This window comes from Nycticebus coucang, chromosome 3 (assembly GCF_027406575.1).
Source record: "Nycticebus coucang isolate mNycCou1 chromosome 3, mNycCou1.pri, whole genome shotgun sequence".
Taxonomy (NCBI): Eukaryota; Metazoa; Chordata; class Mammalia; order Primates; family Lorisidae; genus Nycticebus; species Nycticebus coucang.
In genome coordinates, this window is record NC_069782.1 from 4,873,009 (window position 1) to 4,891,941 (window position 18,933).

General features: G+C 56.3%; 1 protein-coding gene across 4 annotated transcripts in view; it reads left to right on the forward strand.

The window, feature by feature from the left end:
• The first annotated feature begins 3,919 nt into the window (after positions 1–3,919).
• SHISAL1 (shisa like 1) overlaps positions 3,920–18,933 on the forward strand; it is a 68,888-nt gene continuing 53,874 nt past the window's right edge. The window contains exon 1 of one of the 4 annotated variants that reach the window (XM_053584680.1): positions 3,920–4,329. The gene's annotated coding sequence lies outside the window, so the exon portion shown is untranslated. Of the gene's footprint in view, positions 4,330–4,500; positions 4,830–4,854; positions 4,889–9,361; positions 9,383–18,933 lie in introns of those variants that run through there. The other 3 variants (XM_053584681.1, XM_053584683.1, XM_053584682.1) reach the window with 3 other exon arrangements.

Genomic DNA, 18,933 nt, shown 5'->3' on the forward strand with positions numbered 1-18,933 from the left:
GAGTCATCAGCCAGGCTGCCCTGTGAGCAGCAGCGTCTGCGGGGGAGCAGGCCTCCCGAAGGCAGAGAAATAGTAAATAGGGAGGGAGGATCAGAGTGAAGACGAATGTGGGGTGTCAGGCTCAGCCTGACACGCAGTAGGTGCTCAGAAACAGCTGGGGCACCGTTTCCTCGGCCAGTCTGTGCAGTTACCTGCCTGCGTCTCCCCAGCCCGGGTGGGGGGAGGGCGGGGGGAGAAGCAACACATGTCTCTTGCGTGGTCCAGTGTGACAGTTTACATGCTCTGCCTCACCAAATCCTCACAATAGCCCCCGAGCTGCACCCTCGTCCCGCCTCGGCAGAGGCCCAGAGCCTGGAAGGCTGAAAAAGGCTCCCTCAAAAGGCAGCCACATCCTAATCTCTGTCGCCACTGGTGTTACCTTACATGGCAAAAGGGAAAAAAGCAAAGTATGTTGTAGGTGGGAATGAGTTACGGACTTGGAGACGGGGGATTACCCGGGATTATCTGGGTGGCCCTAATGCAATCCCATGTGTCATGAGAAGGACACAGAGGCGCTTCAAAACAGAGGAGGCCACAGGCAGAGGAGCAGAGGGAGATTCAAGAACTCTGGGCTCCAAGACTGGAGTGATGTGGCCACAAGCCAAGGATGTCACACCTGGCGGAAGCTGGAAGGGGCAGGGAGACCCTCCCTGGAACCTCCCAGGACACAAGGCCATGTGGACACCTTAATTTTGGTTCAAGGATGCTGATGTCAGACTTCTGACCTCCAGAACCACAAATTTTATAGTCACTGGTCACGGCAGTACACAGAAAAGTGAATAAACTTGCCCCTGGTCACACAGTGGGTGAGTGTCCAAACTGAGACTCAAACCCCAATCCAGTTCCAAAGTGCACGGTTTTCCCTGCCTAACCCTTGGCCTCCTGAAAATCAGAAGGGACAGCAATAGGATAAGTCTGCTAAGCGGCAAGCACTCATTTATTTTGGGTTAGTCAACAGGACTGTTGCCTGTACAGTACAGCCTCTCATTTAAGCCTCGCATGGCCCTTTGAGGTCATTCCATTTTGCAGTGAGGAAACTGAGGCTCAAAGAGGCAGGGTGGTCTTGTCCAAGGCAAGGGAGCCTGAGCTGTGGAGAAAGGGAAGCACAGGGGCACAAACAGGATGGGCAGCAGGGACAGGAAGGGGCGACTGTGTTTTATGCTGTGGAAAAGCCTCAACACCGGTGTTGTCACCCGACCAGCTGAGAGCTTCTTTGAGGAACCAACCTGGGATAGGCACAGAACCCAGTGGCGGGTTCAGGAGGGAATCCACTGAGCAATGAAACTCTGTGACATTGCTAAGCATATGTCCTGAGCATACCACACACATGTGCACAGATCTCTCACACACACGCCACCACACACATGGAGAACACTCAGTTACACCCACTGCACAGAGAGCCCCCAGAAGGGAGAGGCCCGCGCACTCCACCCACCCCTGCAGGCCAACATGCTCATTTGCACACCCCACATACACACAACACACACTCGTACCATACACAGACCCCACAGACTCACACACACCACACATACTAGACACACAACGTACACCACACATGCCACATCCTCACAACACACACACCACACACCAAGTACCCCACAGCATTCCACATACACATGCCCCACATACCACGCACACACCACACACACACAGAGCACATACACCGCACACACACACAGGTCACCTGCTTTCCTTTCCTTCATTCAGCAAGAGTCCATTAAGTCGCTGAGTGTTCCTGGTGCTGAGAGCTGAGATGACCCCAGGATACAGCATCTGCCAGGGGCCTGGACAGGCACCTCCCAGCACAGACCTGCTGGCTGTGCCTCCAAGCTCCACCCCCAACAGCAGGAGAGTCTTCCACCTGTTTCTTAACCCTTCTGGTCCTCAATTTCCTCATGGCAACATGGGACAATCATGTCCCCTGTCAGGACGGGTTGCCAGGTGCCAGACAAAGCATACCCCATCTCACTTAATCCTCCAGACATCCTGTGAGGTGCTGCTGTGATCTCCTCTTTTTAGGGAAGAAAACTGACGTTCAGGGAGGTTCTGGGTCATGCCAAAGGCCACATGGACAGTTAGGGACAAGGTCTCACCTTGCTACAAATCCCAGGAGCCTATGTAGCAGAAACATTGCCACCCTTGCCTCCACCACCCTCTCTTCCCATTTCCCACAGGCACCATCCTCCCCAAGTCCTGCTGGGGTCATGGACACTCTGCCCTTGGTTGAAGACTGTTCCTGTGGGCAGGGCGTACACCTGGTCCCTTGGGGTAGGTACACACACCACCCACACACGGAACCTCTCTGAACTGCTCTCTTATCCTTGAAAGGAGCACTGGCTGGAAGTCAGAAGTACTGTCTGGACCCCCAGCCCCATCAGCAATGGGATATTGGGCAAGTTGCCTCCACACTCCTGCTGGAATACCAGCTTTCTCTGGTTCTTCCTCATTAAAAGGAGGGCAGATTTCTTCCTTGAAGCATTCCTTTGATGTTAGTGAAGGTGCCTGTAGGTGAGCCAAAGCCGGGGAACCCAGGCCTTGGATATCAGGCTTGAGTCCTGATTCTGCCCCCTGCTGGCTGTGTGGCTCAGAGCAGGTGTCCTAACCTCTCTGAGCCCCTAATCCAGTTCCACATCTGTAACATGGAGTGGACATAGTTCAAAGTTTTCAGTCCAGTTTTTGATAAGATTCAATTAATGTTTATGAAAATGCTCAGACTGCTTCAGGTGACTCCAGATACAATCGATACTGGGGCCAGCCCTTCAGGCGCTCTGTTTTCCCTCCTAAACGGAGAAATCTATAAGTCATTCCCCCTGTGGGGCTCTGGAGGAAGCTGCAATGTCCTCCCAAGACCTTCTTTACAACCCGAGGTCATTGGGCCAGGGACAGAAGGTGGGGAGGCTCACTGACTTGAGCCCACACAGAGGTCAGCACAGCCTCTGCTGGTGGCAGTGGGGGGGGGCATGAAAAGAGGGAGTAGGAAATGGGGTCCTGGGGGTAGAGAGACAACAGGGGCAGGCGAGGGGCGCCCAAGTGGTGGTCCAGGGACATGGGGCTCTTCTCCTCTGAAACCTAGACAGAGCATCTCATCCGATGTGAGGAGACCCCCCCCACACACTGACCATGACATCCAGCACCTTGCCCAGGGTCGGGCTGGCAGGCATAACATGGCACCCCTGGGGAGGTGCCTGGCCCGGTGGGGCCCTTGGGAGGGGCTGCAAGGGCAGTAAGGGCTGTGGGGACAGGGTCTGAGGCAGGAGGGGGCAGGTGCTCCTTCACGGAGGGGACCTGGAGCCCACCCGGGAGCAGGTGCACGTGGTGGGGAGGGGGAGAGTCCGGGAGTGGGAGACAAGGAGCGATAAGGAAGGAGGAAAGAAGGAAAGGAAGAGAAAGGAACGAAGAGAGGAAGCACATTAGCAGGGAAATAAAGAGGCAGGAAAGAAGGGCGGGGGAGGGGAAAGTAGAAGGAAGGAAAACAACGGGAAAGGAGAGAAAGAACGAACAGAAAGGAAAGAAGTAAAAAGAGAGAAAGTGAGGAGAAAGAACAAACTACAAAAAGGAAGGAGAGGGAGAGAGGAAGAGGAGATTCCAAACAGAAAAAATAAAAAGCGGCACAAAGAGAAAGAGCGAGAGAGGAAGAAAGAGACTGCGAAAGAAAAAAAAATGAGCGGAGGACGGAGGGAGAGAGCGAGCGGCGAGCGAGCGAGCGCGGAGGGAGGCGAGGACGCCGCGGGCGCCCGGGAGGGGGAGCTTGGCGGCGGCGGGGCCAGGCCGGCGGGAGCGCCGCGGGCTGGCGGAGGGGGCAGCAGAGGGCGCGGGGCGCCGGGCGGCGCCTGCGAGTGAAGCGGGCGGCGGCGGCGGCGGCGGCGAGCGCAGGGCCCCGCGAGCAGGAGCGCGGCGGCGGCGGAGGCAGCGGGCGCGGCGCGGGGCTCGGGGCCGGCGGGCGGCCCGGCGGCGCGGGCCGCCGAGTAGCCGCGGGCGGCGGCGGGACAGCGCGGGGCATGCGGCCGGCCGCCCGACCCCGAGCCGGACCCCGAGCCTCAGCCCCAGCTCCAGCCCGAGCGCCGCGCCGCGCCCCGCGCGCCTAAGAGCGGGCACCTTACGGACGCTGACCCCAGAGCCCCCGAGCCTCTGGGTCCCCGAGTCCCCGCAGACCCCAGGACCCGGGACAACTGTTGCGGCGGCGGCGGGGGCACCGCGGAGACGTGGGCAGCCCCCGCGCCCCGGCAGGCGGCTCCCGCGGGCTTCGGCTCCCGGCTGCGGAGCGAGGAGCGAGCGGGCGGCGGGCACGAGGTGAGCGGCGCCCCGCGCGGGCCGGGCCGGGGCCGCGTGGGGGAGGGGCGCTCCGGGTCGGGGTCCGAGCGCAGCGGAGAGGGGCCGGGGCGGAGCTCCTAGCGGAGGAGGGTCGTGGGGCGGGGTCTGCGGCGACGCGGCCGGGGAGAAGGGGTGCGGGCTCCGGGTCCGGGAAGGGTGGGCGCACTGGGAGAGGCGCGTAAGGTGCAGCGGGGGATCAGGGGAGCTTTAGAAAGGGGCCTGGGACGACCAGAAGAGAGTGGAGGGGCAGGAACCATGCGGGACAGCGGGTATTCTGGCATTGGGGTCCGCGCCAGCGCTCAAAGGTCGGGATCACTGAATCTTGGAGAGGAAAGGGCCCCAGTCCGAAGAGCAGTCCGGGGCGAATGGTGAAGGGACTCGGCAGCAGGGACCGGAATCCGCGTCCGAGGTGGTGACCGGCGTCCAAGGACCGAGTCCCGGAGCGCAGTGAGCCGGGAGCCCAGTGCGCGCTGGACAAGGTCTGGAGCCACGCTGCAGACCCCGCAGGTTCTGGGGGTCCCAACTGGGCGGCGCGAGGGTATGAGAAAGCCCCCTCAAGTGCATGCCCCGCGGTCCCAGCCCGCCCAGTGGCCCCAGTAGAACGGCTGCCGCCTCCCGAGGCCCCATCAATATCGATCCTGCGCCCGGAGCTGGGTGGCCGGGCAGCGGCCTCGGAAGCGCTTTAGTGCCAGCGGTTGCCACGGCAACAAGACCCAAGCGTCTTCAGGTTATATTTATTCTAATTATTATTATCATTATTAGTATTAGTATTAGTATTTGCTATCCAGCCAGAGGATAAAAGAAAAGAGGAAAAACAGCCAGTCCATCCATACGCCTGCAACTGTTCTCTCTTCGGAAAGAGCCGATGACTGGCTGATGGACCAGGCCGGGTCCGCGCTGGGGTCCCAGTCTAGGTGCTGCCTGCCCCAGCCGCGCCGTGGGGCAGTGGGCAGGGAAGGGGTTACGTAACCTGCGTCAGGGTGTCTGTGTGTGTCTCCCGGTGTCTTTCTACCTCGCTTGGCCTGCTGACCCTTCCTTTTCTTAGTGACTGTTTCTGCCCAGGGAACCTCAGGATGGGAAGAGCAAAAAGTGCCTCGCACCAGGAGTCCCTGGGAGTGGCCTCCAGCCCTTTGTCCCCTGCCGGGTGACCTTGAAAAAGCTCCTGCCTCCTCTGAGCCTGTTTCCTCACCTGTAAGATAGAGTGAGAGCCATTCCCGCCACCAAAGGTTGCTGTGAGGTAACACTGAGCAATGAGGGCTCTGTGACCCCAGGAGCCGCCCCCTGGTCTCTGGACCTCCATCCCTTGGCTATATAATGAGGGCTCCAGGCATCGTCTACCGTGTTTCACTCACTGACGTCCTGTACATCTTACCCCTGGCTGTGATTGAAATACCATTGAGCTGGCAAGTTTGGTTCCCACCTAGACTGGTGGGAAGTTCCTCCTTCCAGCACCTTTGCATGGTTCCGATGGTCAGAAAGTGACCAGGAATCAGACAGTCCTACAGGAACCATTGAGACTTTTCACCTCGGGTAGGCTGTTAGCTTTGGTTGGAAATGTCATTCAAAACCAAGATGCAAATAACCCTCCGTCGACCAGGATAATCCCCATGCTGGTCAGGGCTGTCTAGAATTGGGGGTCTCTCCTCTATCCCCTGGATCTGTGACTGCTCCATGCAGGACACCTCTGCAAGCAATCCGTATCTCCAAAGAGGCCATTTGCTATGCCTGTCCTGGCTGGAGGTTGAGCAGGGAATAAGAGATGGCCAGAAAGTTCTGTAGCTCCTGCCCCTTGTGGCTGGAGCTGAAAGCCCTAGGCAGGGTTGTGTCTATTTCCTTAATGTTCCCCAGCTCTGTCTCAGGCATCTGGGAGGCACTGGACTGATGCGGGAAGCAGTTTGGTTTGGAGGTGTGTGTGTGTGTGTGTGTGTGTACCAACCCCACTCTCCTGGGTCACCCAGCCTGGAGCTTGTTGGGGAGGTTGGACTGGACAGAGGGGTGGGGAAGGGCCAGGGCCACTCAGACCTTAGTGGGCAAGAGAGATAGCAAGTGAGGCCTGCTTGGAGGGAGCCACCTGAGAGCCACTCACGGTTGCCAATTGTCCATCTGTCCATCCCTGTCCATCCGTTTCTTCTCAACCCTTCTTCAGCCAACTCCAGGAGCCCCCATGCCTGCCCTTGAAGGGCACAGGCTCTGCCTTTGGCAGCTCTTGAGGAAGCAGAGTCAGAAGCCACAAGGTGTAGGGCACATATGGGGCACCTGCCCCATGGAGGCTAGGAGGGGTTGGGGCCAAGGGCACCTGGACCAGGAGGACAAGCATGAATCAAGCGGAATAAGGGAGGAGGAGGTGTTCTGGGCAGAGACCCTCTGTCGGCATAGATGCAGAGACCTGAGAGGCAGCCTGCAGGATGGGAGGGCAGGGGAGATGGCATAGCTGGGCCAAGGCCAGGGCAGGAACAGCACCACCCCCACTTGGGTGAGGGTTTAGATAGCAGTTCAGGCAGGAGAGGAGTGGGGTGGCCAGGGTTGGAGCTTGGATAGCCTCTGGGTGGACAGAGGGAGGGTCAATCTGAGACGAGAGGATGGATCTGATTTCTGATTCTGGGACAGTCAGCCAAACCCTTGCCAGCCCTTCCCTGCTGGTCACAAGAGGATTGCCTGATGCCCAGACCTTTGGCTTCTAGCAGGGGAGGTGGCAAGTGGACACCAGGTCCAGCTGCTCCCACTGTCTGTCTACACAGGCTTGCAATTGCGCCCCCTACAGCGAGCGATAGGATTGCACTTGGCAGTGACAGCCCTGAGGCCGACTCTGAGCCAGGTGCTCTGCTGAGCAGAATTCATCATCTCAATCCTCACACCAACCCGTGAGCTGACAATTTTGGATTCTGTTGTGCAGATGAGAAAGGAGGCTCAGAGAGGTGACTAATCCATAAACCCAGCCAGGACTGCCCCTCGCCACGACGCTCTACTGCCTGGTGCGTGATGGGGATATGGTGGCCATGTCTGGCTTCCTAGTGGGTATCCTGTTGACTTCCCTCCAGGGTGTGGCCCATCTTATGCTCAGGTGAAAGCATAACTCTACTGCTATCAACCCAGCCTCTGCTGCCTTAGCTTCTCCCCGTTGATTCCTACACACTGGTCTGGAAATGAATTGAGAGCCTCTTCCTCAGAGGGGCTTTTCCCAGCCTGGCTACTCTTTTCAGAAGTTACTGAAATAACAGCCAACCCGTAAGAACAGTGGGGCCTCATTTCCTAAACACTCATCTAAGCCATGGGGTCCTGAACATTTGGAGCCAGTGTAAGGAAGGAGGGGGGTGTGCTACAGCTATCCTGGGAATATCTAGGTGCCACCAACTCTGTAGGTATTGGTCTCACTCTGCCTGGCAGGGAGGAGGTCCCATCTTTCCCTCCATCTCTCTTTTCACCCTTTCCCTCCTTCCTCCAGTGTTCACATTCCTTGACCCATACAGGTGACCCCCCAGGGAAGTGGAGGAGACCCCAGGGCCACTGAGACTTGCTCCCAGGCAGCTCTCAGCCTAGCTGTGACCAGCCTCTGTACCTGGTTACTAACTGGCTGTGGGTGTCCTGGCACTGCTGCTTACTGATGTGCCCCCCCCTGCACCCCCAGTCCTGCTTGTGCCAAGCACCTCCCTCTTCCTTTCGGCTGTGACCAGGTTGGAAATGTCCAGGAGGACCTTCTGCTAACATCCCGACTTCTCCACTCACTGGCACCAGCCCCCTCTGAAGCTAGGTTTCCTTGTTCAGTGACTTGGGGACACAGCAACTCTGAAAGTGCCAGAAAGGCACCACCAACTCTGAAAGTGCCAGAAAGGTCTTTGGCAAGGGAGCCCTGCTTTTCATTGCCTGCTTGGGGGTGTGTGTGAAAGTCGGGGACGGTAGCAGCTCCAGGGCCTGTGTGCTATGCAGAGCTGGGAGAAGCCCCGGGGGCTGCCCAGAAGGCACTTGAAGCTCTCCGGCTTCCCCATATACAGATGTGGGCACTGAGTCCCAGAGAGCCTGGGAACAAGCTCAAGGTCACCATGAACTGGTCATTCTTGAGGGCCAAGGTTGTCTCCCATACGTTACAGGTGAGGTGGGCATTGTCCAGAGGCCTGTGAGGCTGCCACCCAGGTGGAAGTACAAATACTCCTTGATGATGAAATTTGCACGAACCCCCCTTCCCCCCAGGCTCCTTTTACAAAAAGACTTTGAAATCTCTCCTCCCTGGCCATCCAAGCAGAAAAGCAGAAGCTGAGATGAAATGCAAATGCCTCCTGCCCCGTGCTTTCAGACGCCAGCCACCAATGGAGGCCTCTTGTCCCCTCCCCTCTGGGACGCACACTGCACTCACCACCCATCTGCCTGCACGCGCACCTTCCTCAGTAGATGTGTGCAAATGCTCCTTCAAGACATTAAGAAATAATGCATGAGTTTCCTAAATTACACCCATTTAACACCGAATTAAGTTCTGGAAACTCTTAACAGAGCCCTGGAAGGGGGAAAAAAATTTTTTTTTTTGTTCACACTTCCCTGGAAAATAAGACAAACCGTGATCTTTTAAAACCCAGCTACATAATCTGATTACTCCTCCCTGACAAGCCTCAGAGAAATGTCAGGGACAGCCACGCTGTTGCTGCTGCTGCTGCCGCCGACAGAGATTTGCGTTGGGAAATTGGGCTGGGAAATTTTGTCTCCTGTGCCAGATTCTGAAGCTCCTCATCGCTTGATGGGCTCAAAATAAAGTGCCGTTTTCTTAGATATTGGCACAAATTAAAAATAAAGGCAAATTCCTTCCATAATCCAGTTTGAGAATTTCCTCTGAGGCTCCCAAGCCTGTTACGGAAACGGTGGTGATTTGCTTTCACTTCTGGTTCCTTCCCTTTGTCCGAAGGACTACACGCATGCAGCTGGATTTATAGACAGCAAATGCACTTAGCATTCATTCATCCCGTGTTTCTGGAGCACCTACTGAGTGCTGGGTGGGGCGCTGGGCCCAGGGGGTGAGGAGACATGATTTGAGGTAGGGCCTCGACTGGTAAGTTTTACTGCGTATTTTTTTGGGAGGGGAGGGGGATGAGGCAACAGATCAAAAGGAAAACGGCCATCTGAGACTCAGGGAGGGCTTCCTGGAAGAGGTAACTTTTGGCTGGGGTCTTTAAGGGCATGTAGGAGTGTACCAAGCAAAAGGTGGCAGAGGACATTTCAGAAAGAGGGTCTCACGGGGCTGTGCCCCTCAGGCATCTCCTAACTTTAACAGAGGAAAGTTGCTTTGTTACAACCCCTTGATATTTATCTTTTCACAAAGCCTTTCAGATCCATTATCTTCCAGCACCCTCTGGTAGCCGAAGGCAGATCTCAGTTTCCCTAAAGAGAGCTGAGCCCAGAGAAGGGAAGCAGGTGGCTGGAGTTACAACCAGATGGGGCTCTGAAGCCCAAGACTCCAGGTCAGTGGGTTTTCTGAGGGCAGGAGGCAAGCATAGTACATTGTCACATCGAAATCGTAAAAATGAAAGCAATAGACCACAGACACTAACACCAGAGCCCACAGGAGCCACCAGAGACTGACTCCCTCTTGGCTGTAACAGGGACTGGGCTTTAGGACCCGTGTCTTGCTGATGCCCATGCCGTAGCTGCCAGCTCTGAGACTTGGTGTCTGTCTGCATTCAGAAAATGTGGTGGTGGAGCCTCTCTGCCAATTAGCAGGAAGCCAGGGATTGTCACTGAGCCCCAGAAGGCTGGGGCCATGTTCAGCCCTCAGCTCAGCAAGAGTTCAGCAGGGTCTTTGTTGTTGTTTGAATTGTTCAGACTTCTGGGAACAGGTTGGAATGTAGCATTGGCTGGGTGTAACCGCCTAGAATCTGATCCCTGGGACCAAAAGGCCTTTGGGGAATGTGCCCTGCAGCTGAGCCAAAGCCAATTGTCAGGGCAATGAGCCAGAGGGAGGTTCCAGGTGCTGGTGCCTGGGTGGGGTGGGGTGGGGAGACTAGGGGGATGTTCCTCCTCCAGTAGCAGCCTGAGGTCATAGAGGCTATGCTGGGGCACCCCCCTGGACCAATCTCCACTCTGCTGGCTTCTCACTCTGAGACCTTAGGCAAGTTATATAACCCCCAGAGCCTCAGTTTCCTCACCTGCAAAATGGGTCATCCTGAGAACCATCAAAGATAAATTTGCGTAAATGCTTAATTGGCACAGACTTTGCAGTTAGTACCTGGTCAGCCTTCCATGTCTTCCCCGTGTCACTGTAACAAACTTCACTGCTACTCTGTTAATACGGCTGCAACTCTTCATGAAGCGGCCAGGCAAGAGTCCAATCTGATCATCCCCAGATCCCTACAGTAGGGACCTCCGGACAGTAGTTGAATGAATGAGGACATGAATCTGGTAAGCAAGTTCCTACCCAGCACTACGGCAGCTGTGGAGCTGGGAGAGAGAAGCCATCTCTGGGGCCAGGTTCCATCTAACTCCACCTCTGCCTATTTCACTCTGACCTCAGCATCCGGGTTTTCAAAATAAGGTTGACAATGATGATAACAATAACTTGCATGGGTGGTTGCGAGGATTAGAGTAAGGAGCGCCATGTTCCATACTCCAGGATCAGTTATGACAGCTGTGAGGTACTCCACCCAAGCTCTGGAGAGACAGTAAGGATTCTGATCCCAGTCTCTGCTCCTACTGGCTGTAAGTCTTTGGATAAATTACATCACCTCTCTGAGCCTCAGTTTCCTCACCTGAAAAGTGGGGAGAATACCCACCTCAAAGAGTTCTTGCAAGAATTAAATGAGTTAATCCGAGAAACATGCTCAGTGCTGACTGGCAAATCATAAATGCTCAGTAAATATTACCGGTATTTTCATTAATACTCTACTATTCTACTTAATAACAGAACACCAGGGAGGCACAGAGCATGGGGGCCAAAGAGTGCCTGTCTACCATGGAAGGGTGGAGGCCACCTGCTTCCTGGTTTAGTCTGTAGCTGGCATCAAGCCCTGGCTTGGTACACATTGGGCAGGGCTGTCGTGAATGAAGGTAGAGATGGTTGGAGGGACGGATGGATGGACAGATGAATGAATGATGGCTGTTGGACAGTGTCACAGGCCTAAGATCCGGGTAGCTCAGGAAGGAGCTGAAGGACTGAGGCAGAGGCCATCCTTGGAGGACATGAGCAGGGAGGAGGGGCCTATAGTGTGTGTGGATGTGATCACTCTTCCTCATCGAACCTTTGTTGGCTGGGGACAGTAACCCAAGTTTGGGGGTCCAGGCCACTTGGTGTTCCTGAAAGTTTGCTTCTGGAGCAGGACAGAGCTGAGTTCTGATTGTGGCTTCCTTGCCTTCAGTGTGGGGAAGTTCCATGATGGTCTGTACCTCTGTTTCCCCCACTCCGTAATATGAGGAGAACTCTGCCTTCCACGAGGCCAGGTGCGTGCAGAGACAACTAGTCTGAAGGCAGCTTGCGGTTGGTAAAGGCAAACTGAAAGCCAGGGGGGCATTTGGGCTCTACACAGCTGGCGACGGGGCACAGGTGGTTTGGAGCAGGGAGTGGTGCAGCGCAGGTCGGGTTCACCAAGCACCGCCTGGGCCCTGGCTGATCCCCTCCCAATGGGCCCAAAGTGGGGGTAAGGGAAGGGGTGGAAGGGCCCTGGGGCAGTGAAGTGGTGCCTCCCACCTGCAGGCAGAGTCCTGCCTGGGAGAGCCATAGAGCAGGGTGGGCCTGTCATTCATGCAGAGTTAGGGCCACCCTGCCCAAGGCCCCTGAAGCCCTGACAGGCTGGGAAGACCCCCACCTCCCTGCTGCAGCCTCATCCTGGGCACTTTGCAGACACCGCCTTATTTAATTCTCATTACACTCTGTGAGCAGGGACAGGTTACCATACACACCCAAATCTGAGAGAAGCAAAGTGACTTCTCCAAGGATGCATAGCTGCTAAGTCACAATAGCTGGGCCTAGCAGCTTCTGCTATTTTTCCTGGGGAGGCCAAATACCCTGAGAGGCCAGGAGGGCAGCTGTCATGGGAGCTCAAGTTCCCGCACTCCTGTGCCTGCCCTGCGTCTGCACACCTCAGTTTACCCTTCTGTAAAATGGGTCTATAGCAGGCCCCTCCTGCACCAGGTCTGAGCCAGGGTCACTGAGGGCCGCTCCAGGTGGGCACGCCCTTTTGACTCATTTGTTTTTGGATGACTCCTTGGAGGAGAGAGATAAGGGTAGTCAGCCCCTCGGACATGGGGCCTGCGGCAGTGGTGAGGAACCATGCAAGAGGTTGTGTGTGTTCCGTGTGGGTCAGAGGTCTTGAGAGGCAGAGTCTTTAACAACTGGAGTTTGGGTTGTGCTGCAACCTGAGGCTTCCTCAGAAGGAGATGAGTTTTGGGAAGGGGTGGGTGCACCGTTCAGTGCAGGTCACGAGTTTATTCACTGCTGAGACAGCGTCTGGGGCTGGTCCTGATGGGCTTGCAGTCTGCGAGGACCCACAGACACAGTCACCTTCTGCATCAAGGCTCTGGTCCCCCCCAAGGGAATGCACCCAAGGTACAGGTGATGACAGGTGGGGAGCATTCTGCTTGGGGGAAAGGGCCTTCCTGGACGAGGTGGCCCCCATGGAGACAGTGTAAGTTGACCAGATTGACAAGGTGGGGGGACAAGACGATTTGAGGTGGTGGGAGTGAGACCTATAGAGCCCAGAAGAAGGGTTTGCACAGCTGGCCCTTGGCATTTGAGAAAGGCTGAGGCTGGACAGGTGTGATCTCTGAGGACTCTGGTGAATCCCCAAATTTGGGTTTTCCCTATGGATCCAGATATGTGGCTCGAACAGCCCCATTGTCCTCTGTCATGCCCAAGGCAGACATTGTTAATGAACCACCATGGCAGGACCCATATGTGCCCAGCCCCCAGGCAGCCCCAGTTGCCTCGGTATCTGCAGTAATACCTATCTGCTCTTGCTGCGGCAGGTAGTGGGGATAATGATGCTTGTGTTGCAACTCAGCTCAGAACCCAAAGTACCTTCCTGGGAGAGGAAGGCAGGTTGTGACCAGTCTCTGGTGTGACCCCACTACTCCACGGTGCCCGACAAGTTCAGCAAAGCCTTCCTCTCTGGGGTCAGGGTGCTTCCAGCAGGTCCCTGGGCATGAGTGCCCCCTAGGGGTGCAGACTTCCCATTGGGGCCAGCCACCCCTCCATCACCTGTGGGTCTACAGGCCGACGAGACTGCCATGGATGTCCAGCCAGAGCCCGGCCGAGGAGTGAGTTAAAGATTAGGAGACTTCTCTCCCGAAATTCAAACAATTGGGCAATCTGTTCTGGATCGATTTAGAAGCAGTGGAGTGAAAAAAATTAGAAAATATAGTGTGAAAGCTATTTTCTCTCCCTCTGGGCTCAGTTGGGCAGGGGGATGAGCCGGAGTTTATTTGCACACTGTCCAAGGACGTGGCCAAGGCCTCACCTCCCCACAGCCCCTCCATGGCCACCCCACCCGCTTATCCCACCATGTGCTCCTCCACGCCCAGCTCTGGGCTATACCCAGGGGTTCTCAGAGGGGCACCAGCCCTGGCTCTGGGCTCGGGGAGCCAATGGCCAACAGCAGCTCGGGCGTGGGCATAGCTAAAATCAGACCTTGCGTCCCTCCCTCCCACTGCACCAGACCAGGCCTCTCCATGCCAAGGCTAGGGTGTATCTGTCTGGTTCTCTCCTGTATCCAGGGCCTGTGGTAGAGACTGGCACATAGTAGGTGCTGAATAAAAGTTTCTCACTTAAAAGCAGGGAGGAGGGAGGGAAGGAGAAGGAAAGGAAGGGCACCGAGGCTTTAGATGAAGTGACCCACCCACAGTCACGTGGTCTGTTAGTGGTGGAGGGGGGATTGGAATCAGACCTGTCACCCCCAAGATCTGGATTCCCCCCAGGCCCACCAGGGGCCAGAAGTGGGGCCTGAGACATTTAGGGGCCTCCCACGCCACTGACCCCTTTCTTTCCCGGCGTGGTGCATCCCACTCCTCCTAACACAACTCCTACATTTAATCTTTCACGACTTGAGCCAAATGCTGATTGTTTTAAAATAAGCTTGTTCAATGTGAGGCCAGACCGGAGTTGGGGAGGGGTGGAGTGCAGAAAGCCAGAGCTGTCCACAGGCTGAATTGTCCCCTAAAGGAGCCTGCTTCCTTTAGGGGACAATTCACCCTTAGTGCGGTGGTACATCCCACAAGGGGTGGGGTCTGCCTGGGATGTTGTGAGCATGGGGACAGCCAGCACCCGTGGGACCAGCCGATTCCCAGAAAGGTCTCTTCTGTTTTCCCCCAGTCGTTAGGGGTGGGGGGAGGGGGAATTCCCAGCGACAGGAAGTAGTTTCATTTCGGGGATGGCTGTTCCCCCTCCACTTTCTCCCTAAGGCCCAAAGCCAAGACCCTGACAAGCCTGACCAGCTTGGGTCCAAGCTGCATAAACTCAGCAGGTGTGTGACCTTGGGCAGGTAACACAACCTCTCTGAGGCTTAGTTTTCTCATCTGCAAACTGAGGGTGGTAGTCCCTCCTCTTCTGAAAATAAAAAGAGGCAATCCTCATAAAACACCCAGCGTGGGGCTGGACACGTTGTAGGTACTCGAGAAATGCTCTTTCCCTCCTGCTCCCTCCGCTGTGTGGGAGGCCAGTCATTTTGTACCGTCTAACTCTTACTTGGGCTCTAACTCGGTGGCCTGGAGTCTCCGTGGGCTTTCAGTCCCAAGCAGATCTCCCAGCTGACGATGGTGGGCAATGCCACAGCGCAGAGTCCCTTTGGACCTAAAGTGTCTGGGCATCCATCTCTCACCACACCAGACATCTGTGGATCAGGCCGCGTGTGGTCAGCGTGCTGTTTGGAGGGAGCCCCGTGCTGGTAAGCCAGAGAGTCTGCCACATAAGTACTGTGTGATCTCAAGAAGTGACGGCTGTCTGAGCTTCTGTGTCACCCCCTGCCCATGCCTCAGGGTCCCTGTGTGACTCATCTGGGAGAACATAGGTGACAGCTTTAAGCAGACCCTAAGGCAAGGAAAGGGTGGCCAGGGAGAGGGGACCTTGTTGACTGATGCCCCAGCATGGTCCCCGAGGCTCATGGGTACTACCTCATTTAACCCTCACACCACCCAAGAAGGGCTGGGGTCAGCACCCCACTTTACAGGTAGAAGCCGAGTCACGTGTCTTGGGTCACAGGACCAGCCGTGTGCCCCCCTCAGGCTGGCCTGCACTTCCTGTCCTCTCTAGCCATGGCTGTGGCCACCCCCTGCCAGGTGTGGGCCCAGCACCTGCTTTGGGGCCCTGCTCTAGCCTTTCTGGCTCTGATTGGGTCTCCTGTCGACAAAGCTCTTTCATAGATGCTTTTCGATGTTACCTCTCCATTCCCTAGAAACTTTTGAGCCAATATTCCCTCAAAACAGCACACTAATTAGACTTCCATAACACTGTTTACCCAGACGTCAACCTAGGCTATAAAATGTAGCAGTTTCCCGCCCATTACAGGGACAGTCACTGTGGAAAACAGGAAGGCTGCTGCAGGCTGGGGTACTGCGTGTGGCTGTGGAGGACTCTGGGGTAAACACTCATCTGCCTGCCCCGGGGGGGCTCCCAGGTGGGCTCCACTGGGTGGGTGAGTGGTCGGCCTGTGGGGGGGGTCTTCCCCTGGGTAGAGGCTATGCCCTGCCCTTCCATCCCTTCTTCCTGTCCAGCACCTCTGGGGTCAAGAGGCTCCAAGGCCAAAGCCCGCCCAGGCAGTGGTCAGAGGGCCCCGCTGCTCAGCAGACCTCTGCAGACACGTTTACTAGCGAATCTTCTGTTCTAAAGTATAGACTCAGAATCAGAATGGATCTCTAATTTTGAGAGGGCAGAGAAGAAGAGGGATCCAACTAAGGAAGTGGTGGCTGCCCGGTGGGGACACCAGCCCCAGTGAGGAGGGGGTAGCAGGATGGGGTGAGACGCTGGATCTTTCCTGCCTCCTAGTGAAATGGTCAGACCGGTTCTGACCTCACTGCCACCAGCACAGAGCTGGGGGAAGACGTGGGGAGCCTGTGTCTGCAGGGGGCATGGCTCTAAGTCAGGCGTCTGGCTTCTTTGGCATGGATGAGAGGGTGTCTGTCCTCTCTCACGTCCCAGCCGCCCTTTGCATCAGTCCAGTGGTCCACACCCCTGTGGGAATGGTGTGCAGAGGGGGGCAGTAAAGCAGAGAGGGCCACAGGGTGGGGTTGCAGGCCCACGGGAGTGCAGATGGGAGGAGGAGGCCGCTGTCTGTTCAGGTCTGGGCAATCTGGCAGGGGGCGGTAGGGGGCCAGTGAGGGCCTGAGAGCTACTTCTGCCACCTTTGGAAGTGCCCACTTCTTTTGCTGTCCAGTAAGGAAGACCTCCCTGGCAGTAAGGGCAGGCCCAGGTTGCTGTGGGTCAGTGCAGCTGATGGGGCCCCCAGACCATCCGTGGGGCATTTGAGGCTTTTAAAAGAAGCATCCAGTCCCGGCCTCACTCTTGGCCACCATATGACCACCTGCCCAGCAGCTTCGGTGCCAATAGCAAAGCGTGTAGGCGGGAGGCTCATTAACCCCCAGAAGTGGAGCTGCCACTCCTCTGCTGTGGCGGAGTGGACGTGGGCCCTCCAGGCTGGCGGTGGGGGCGCTGAGAGTGCCAGGTCAGGGGCAGGAGAGCAGGCTCTGTGCCATCCCTGTGGTCTCCACTGTGGCTCTATTTGCATAATTTTTGAAGTTGATTGGCCTAGAGGCAACTTCGCTTAATCACAGCTGACAAGTCTCTGGTTGGAACAGCAGCTGCTGCCAATTAGCTGTGTTGGTGCCTTGGTTTGTTGTAACTCTCTGGGCAGCACCCCCAGCTCTCGCTCCCGCCCGCCCTGATCTGCTTCAGAGGGAACTGGGAGGCTGCCCCGAGAATGCTGCTGTGTGCTGCAGCCAGGGCTTCTCAAACTCGAGGGTGCCAGGGACTGGCCAGTGCACAGCCTCTGATGGAGCAGGCAGGGAGGCCCAAGAGGCTGCATTTCCAGCAGCTTCCAGGAGAAGGTGGGGTTGCGGTCTATGGACTCTACTTGGGGTGGCAAGGCTCTAGCCCAGGGCTTTACAAACTGGAGGTGCCTGTTTGTGTTAATGAAGTTTTATTGGGACAGAGAATCACCTGTTTTGTAGCTCCTTTCTATCTAAATCTGTGGAACTGACCTGGTGGCCTGAGAAGCAGGTGGAATCTTCTATTGGGCCCTTTGTAGGAAAAGTGTCCTGCCCTTTTCCCGCAGGCATGGACATCCCCTGGAAAGTGGGAAAGAAGCAGGTCCTATGCCCCGCCCTGTTCTCATCTGGCAGTCCTGGGGGTGGAGCCTGCGTTTCCAGCCGGCCCCCCACTGCGGGGCCCATGACCACACTCTGTGGGAGCAGGGTGGCTGGAGACTAGGCCTGTCGAGCACAAGAGAGAGCTCTTTGCCCCTGAAGAGCTTCATTTCCCACTAGCATCTGTAGAGCCTTGTGGTTTGCCATGCCTCCACCTCCACCGCCTACACTGTGACTTCTTCCAGGGCCAGAGGGAGCCCCTCCTGCCTCTCTGAATCACCTGAGGCCATTCTCTGCCTTGAGTGCGTATTCTATAGCTCAGCTGATCTTCCTCCTGACTTGGTGGGGATGGCACCCATTTACAGAGGAAGGACCAACTCTCCTAAGGTCAGAGGAGCCACCTGCACAAGGTGGCTCTGGGATTCTATGGCCTGGCTTAGGTCCCATGTGTCTCCAGGACAGGTTAAAGCCCTGAGATATAGGGGGACGCTATATGACCCCACAACCCTGACTGACATAGGCACAGAGGGCTTATGGCTGAGAAGCCCTCTAAGGAACAGGGTGTCTGGGGCTCCCTAGGGGAAGCAGAAATCCAATTCCCACTGCAGGCCCAGGAGCCAGAGGCAAAGCCTTCCAAGTACCACCCCCACCACAGCTACCTGGAGGTTGGACCTGTTTGCAATTGATAGGGGCAGTAATACTTTTCTTTATATGTATATAAGTGGAGCCTGGAGCCCAGCACATTTGTGTGGCTGTTCATTTGAGTAGCCACAGAGTGCTCTAGGGTTGGCTATCCCCAGCATACGTTTTCCTATTTATACATCTGGGTTTTCTCCAGGGTTTTCCTCTCACAGTGCTGCAATGAATGTTCTAGTACCCGATGCCTTTAGGCCAACGGAGAAAGAGTGTCAGGGGTGTCACACCATCCCTGAGGCGAGGGCCTGCAGAGCCGAGGACTCAGTGAGACCAGCCTCTTGGGCATCCTTGGGCAGGGCTGGAGTCGTCTGACCTCTAGGTATCCACAACCCCAGCCCCAGGCTGCTCCAGCCTCTGTCAAGAATGGATAAAAGGAGTAAAGTGTGTCATAGGTAGTAAGGCAGCTCAGGCTCAGAGAGGCCAAGGGCCTTGTTTGGACTCACACAGCGGAGGAGTGGCAGAGCTAGGACTTGAACTTGAGTGTTCAGACCCCAAACTCAGAGCCCTGCCGGTTCCCTGAGGCTGTGCTGAGTCTCAAGAGCCAGCCAGGAACTTTGTGTGTCTTGGTCCCTCCACCAAGAACAGCCCCCAACCCTCCTACTCATCCTTGGGAGCCTATTGCCA